General features: G+C 53.6%; 1 pseudogene; it reads right to left on the bottom strand.

Annotated features, from left to right (window-relative positions):
* Positions 1 to 507: 507 nt before the first annotated feature.
* The window catches only part of LOC112815565 (synaptosomal-associated protein 47-like), a 7,723-nt pseudogene continuing 2,598 nt past the window's right edge, over positions 508 to 5,632 (bottom strand).

Genomic DNA, 5,632 nt, shown 5'->3' with positions numbered 1-5,632 from the left:
AGCCAGGCTTCTGGATCCAGAAACTTAGAAGCCACCCTAGCGATAGACTTAGGGCCTAGGGTCATTGGAGCCCTGATCTGCCCACGCTGGGGCAAGCTTTGGGGTGCGGGGGATCCGAGTTGGGAGTGTGGGTCAGGGTGAGTGTCAGGCTCAGGGTTTGCTGGCAGGGGGCCTTTGAAAGTGGCATTTCGCTCAGATGGGCACGCAGGCTACTCCTACTCGGAAAGCTTTGCCCTGAGTTCCCAATGGTGCGGTTTCCTTCTGGGAGGTTTGTCTTGAGGGCGTGGGTCAGGCTGAGTGTCAGGCTCAGGGTTGGCCGCCAGAGGGCTCAAAATTTGTGCATTCCTTGGGATGGGCATTCAGAGTTCTGCTCTGAATGCTTTCCCGAGTTCCCTATGGTGAGTTTTCCTTCCGGGTGGCTGCCTGAGACCCTCGATATTGCTCGGGTGTCCTGAATCTTTGGGGCTTTGGAGCCAGGTTCTGGGGACTGACCCCTAAGCAGCCAACCCAGGGTGAGGGTTAGGACATAGGGGCACGGGACGCCTGATGTTCCAGCGCTGCATCGAGGTTCCCGGGGTGAGGGTCGAGGGTGTGGGTCAGCGTGAGTGTCTTTTGTCAGTGTGTCTTGCTCCTCTTTTCGGCCAGGGGACCGCTAAAAGTGTGGGTTCACTGGGGTGGATATGCAGCGCTCTCCTGCTGTGAATCCTTTCCGGGGTTCCAACCGGTGGGGTTTCTTTCTGGGTGGCAAGCTGAGTCCTCTGGTATTAGTTAGGTGTTCCCTGTCCGTGGGGCTCTGGAGCGAGACCTACGGGAACAAGGCACTCAGGAGCCCACCTAGGGTTGGGGTTAGGGCCTAGGGGCACGGCAGGCAGAGCACTCCTACTCTCAATGCTTTCAGAAGTGACAAATGGCACATTTTACTTTGTGGTGTCAGTCTGTGTCCCCTGGTATTGCTCAGGTGGCGCAAATCCCTGGGGCATGGAGCCAGGGACCTAGGGAGAGACCTCTCAGAAGCCACGTGAGGTTTAGGGTTAGGGTTAGGGCTCAGGTTCACGGCACTCCTGGTCTGTGTGAACTGTGGTAAGCTGGGATCAGCAGTGTGTCTTGAGTGTTGGATCAGGTTGGGAGTCAGGCTCAGGGTTTGCCGCCAGGTGGTGCAGAAAGTGCAGTTTCGCCGGGATGGGCGTTCAGAGTTCTGCTCTGAGTGCTTTCCAGAGTTCACAGTGGTGCGGTTTCCTTCCGGGTGGCAGCCCGAATCCCTTGATACTGCTTGGGTGTCCCGGATACCTGGTGCTTTGGAGCAAGGCTCTGGGAAGAGATGCTCAACAGCCAACCTGGGGTTAGGCTTAGAGCTTAGGGGCATGACAGGCCTGATGTGCTGGTCCTGTGAATGGCCTCAGTGGTCTGAGTTGAGGCCGTCGGTCAGGGGGCAGTGTCAGGCTCAAGGACTGCGGCCTGGGCATGGTGACGTCGGGGTCCCAGATGTGTACTATTTCATGCAGATGAGTATGCTCCTGGATCCCTGGGCCTGTTCTGGCTGCTGGAGATGTGGTCATCAAGAGACAAGTTGCGTCCCGTCCAGATGCAGTACTTGTCCCAGTGTGGGAGCACAGCAGCCAATCAGAGGGCAACAGCACCCGAGGGCGAGTGTTGTCTCTTAAATGATGTGGTCAGAGAAGGCTTCTCTCAAACGTGGCCGTTGGCAAACAACAAAGACAAAAATTACCCAAAATACCATCAATTGCTAAGCATGGGCCATGCTCTGAAGTCTTCTTCATAAACCATCACCCCAGGACCATGAGACAACATGAGACAAGAGTGCAATCACGAGACGGTGTACAAAACCTCAGCACTCCTCCTACGCGCCGTCGAGACCTTCAGAGTAAGGAGAGCCCAGGGAGATACCCCCCATCATGGTGGACTCCAGACGGTGTCCTGCAATGGCAAGCACGAGGGGATCTAGACAGAGCTCAGACAGGCTCGTCAGCTGTGACAGTGAGGATGGCAGCCATGGGGGACTCTCCTCCCAGCTCTTCCTCAAGTCTGAAACCACGCTAAGATGTAAAGGGTATCCTAAAGATGCTGTGCAAGAAAACAGCCATTTTCCACTGCTCTTCCCCAGGGTGAACGCAGGCCACCTGTGTCATTCCCAGCCCCTGAAGCCCAGGAGACTCCTGGGGCCAGTCGCTGCCCGGGCCACCTACACCGCACAGGACTGCAGAGGTCTCTGGAAAGTTCTTCCCCACACTGACTCAAGGCAAACCCGGTCCTGTGGTGACACTGACCCCTGCTGGCCACGAATCTACCAACACGGCTTCTGGAGGATGGGGTAAATTTCTGAGATGTCAAGTCATGGTTTCCACCCCCACCGCTTCTGCATTTTCCACTAGGGACAGTGAAAACACAGGTGCTGGAAACAACATCAGAGGTGACAGAGAGGGCCCGCCCAGGCCTCCCGTGGAGCCCCCAGCAAGCCAGACGTGGTCCTGCTGTTCTGCTCCCAAGCCCACGTGCTGGCCTCCCCCCTGCCTCCCCTCCTCATCACCTGCGCCCTCATCCACTCCCGGGGCAGGGTGGCCTCACCGAGGGAGCATGGCACCTCTCGCTCCATGCAGATGCAGACATGCTGTGGGAACCCCTCCACCCCAGAGGCAAAAGTGAGCACCAGGATGAACACCCATCTGTCATCGTGGAGGTGGTCCCACTCCTTCCACACACACACTGTCTGTGACTGACAGGCGAGGCCACACATCCTGAATCTAGGTGCTGCTGAGAACGTGTCTGTGCATGTGGTGAAGGCCCAGCACGAGCTGACTTTATGTGAGGCTTCCCTGAGGAGGAAGCCGTGCAGCCTGTGGTCAACAGCCTTGACCTGTGCCCTTCCTGATGGCGGGCCCTGTGGAATCCACACTCACCTAGACTCCTGCTGCTGGACCACGCCCACAGAGGCCCTGGCACGCACTTCCTGCTCCTCTCCAGCCCTGTCTGCACCTGGACATTCGGGGTCAGAGCAGGCCCAGCAAGCCTCTTCTCCCCAGGATGGAGTGTGCTGGCATCCCGCACCTGGCACGCGACACTCTCTCCAAAACCACCAGGTACACAGAAAACCCATGAATGTCGTAGAGCTCCATGAGAAGAGGGACTGTGGGGGCCCGGCACTGTGCCTGGCACGGGGAGTTCTCCATCAGCAGAATCAATGGCTGAAGGTGCTCTGTGTCAGGCCTAACAGCCCCAGGTCCCCTCACTGCCCAGCCCCAGCCCCCCAGGGGCAAACCGCAGGGTGGGGGCACCGACGGCCTGGCCTGACGCCTCCCTCATCAGGGTCTTGGGCTCGCTGGTACTGCCCACCCTTTTCGGCCCCTTTACGGGCTTCCCAGTCCTGCCTTGAGAAGGGCCAAAGAAAAATCTGGAAACGCCAAAAAATTACCTGTTTACATTAACACTTCCAAAATTTTGGTGCTTATGGGACAGATCTATTTTCAGGTAAATTTCTTTTGAAACGTGAAGCCATGTAGAATTACATCAAAATATTCTTGTGTTAGGGAACCAGGTTACATATTAGCACTGAAATCAATCACTTCAGAACAAAAAAAGCAAACATATCTCTTATTGTAACAGACATCCAGCAACCAAAGTCAATAAGGAAAGACTACTAGCCTGTTAGAAAAATCACAGTAACACAGACATAAGATCACCTATGGGAAATAAGGTATTTTATGACTTTGGGATTCTTAAGATGGGTGCAGAAACAAACTTAAGGGGAATTTACCCAATTAAGGAATTCTGTAACGGAGAATGACAGTCTGGCAGAGGTGGTAGCTTCTAAAGCCAACAAGGATGCATACCTACAACATGGACTAAACAAACAGCACAGCAGAATAAAAAAACAAAAACCACAGAATAGGCAATCCACAGAGAAACATGTGAAGCCCAAAAGCAAATAAGGAGCGTCAGATGCTCCACGTCACAATCAATCAGACATGAAAATAAAGACACCAGCACGATGCCACCGGATAGCATCAGGACGGCAAATCTGAGAAGTCAGATGACCCCAGGCTGCTGTGGGCGAGGCTGTGGCTGGGCCTGCGACCTGGGACCCTTGCGACCCCTGGGGCCATGCCCAAATCCGTGCTCCCCAGGGACTCTCGGAGGACAGCATGCCTCACCAACAGCGGAGGCCTGCAAACCCACAAAAACTATGCTGCAGTTTTCAGAGATTCTGATTCCTAAACATGTCCCTGGAAGGCGGGCTGGGATGACCCAGACTGATGCCAAGGTCAGGGGTGGAGGGACTGGACACCCACCAGGGTGGGCAGCTAGGTGCCCTGAGTCACACAGAGGAAAGAGAGAATCACCTACCGTGGAGCCTTCCTCTGTTCTGAAAGTGCCACCGAGCCTTGCTGAGCTCAGGGGAAACCCACACAGCCCTCCAGTGTGTGAATACCCGTGCTCCGGGACTCACACAGTCTGAGGTCGCAGGTACTGAGGAAAACGGTCTGAAGTGTGCTCATTTACAAACAAACGGACAGTCTGCACTGGTGCACAGAACCAGCAGATGCTATCAGCGACGCAGCACATTAACGGTGTACCACAGGCCGCGCCCCTCGAGACCGACGTGCGCTCACCCACCTGCCAGACATAGCAGCCCTTCTCTGCTGGGGAAGACGTGCTGGCACTTCCGGGTGTCAAGCCGCCTTCTAACAACTCCATCTTCTTGCTGAACTGCACTTCCAAAATTGGGACAGCCTCGGGCATCTTGGCGGATATCAGGTGATAAGCTATGTCTGGCTTCCCGATGAACCGTTGGAGGATGCTAATTTCATAAGGTGTGTGAACCACAATGTCGTCTATATCTTCTCTTTCAAATCTGTGCATGAGCAAAGAACTCGAGTCATGGATTTCCAACCCAGACACGAGGATGGTAACACTTCCTGCTTTAACATGAGATGCTGTTCCCTGGGAGATAACAGCAGGAATTCGGACCACTACCCCTTCTTTTCCAAGAGCTTTGGGACTAGCCGTTGAGGTGCCCCCCTTGGACTTTGTTTCTGCTGGCATCTTCCAAAGCTTGGAGCTAAAGGGCCACCAAGAAGGGGACTCCAGCTCCGTCAGCAACCTAAAAGACCAAACAAAACACAGAAACACAGTGAACTGAGTTTTAATGTTTTCCTGAAAACTGTTAACCATTTTGTAGTGTTCTTTCCCACAAGCACTCCGTGAAGCGGAAGAGCAGGAATTACTATCCGTGTGTTTTAGAGAAGAAAACTGAGGCTAAGAGCAGGATCTCATAGGCCTATGGACACAAAGCCCAACAGTAGTAAACACAAAACATGAACACATGTCTTCTGACTAGAACGATGCCCTTTTCACATTGGACCCTGGGTAATTCTGACTCAAAATAAATCCTGACCTCAATCTGGAACTTTCTGCAGTAATCTCTCCTTTCCAATGTGGTAACAAGCATGTGTGGCTACTGTTAATCCAGAATGTGGCTGATATAAAAAGGGACTGAATTTTCAACTTAAGTACAGGTGGCTAGTGGCTACCACAGTGGAAGGCACCACTGTAAAATACCCACGAATACAAAGAGATCTACCTTGTAGCAAAAAAAAAAAAAAAAAAAAAAAAGGAA

The sequence above is a fragment of the Callorhinus ursinus genome, unplaced genomic scaffold (assembly GCF_003265705.2).
Source record: "Callorhinus ursinus isolate GAN/ISIS: 27379988/994484 unplaced genomic scaffold, GSC_fseal_2.0 scaffold812, whole genome shotgun sequence".
NCBI lineage: Eukaryota > Metazoa > Chordata > Mammalia > Carnivora > Otariidae > Callorhinus > Callorhinus ursinus.
The sequence above is the reverse complement of the archived record's forward strand: the minus strand, read 5'-3'. Positions and strand labels throughout refer to the sequence as shown.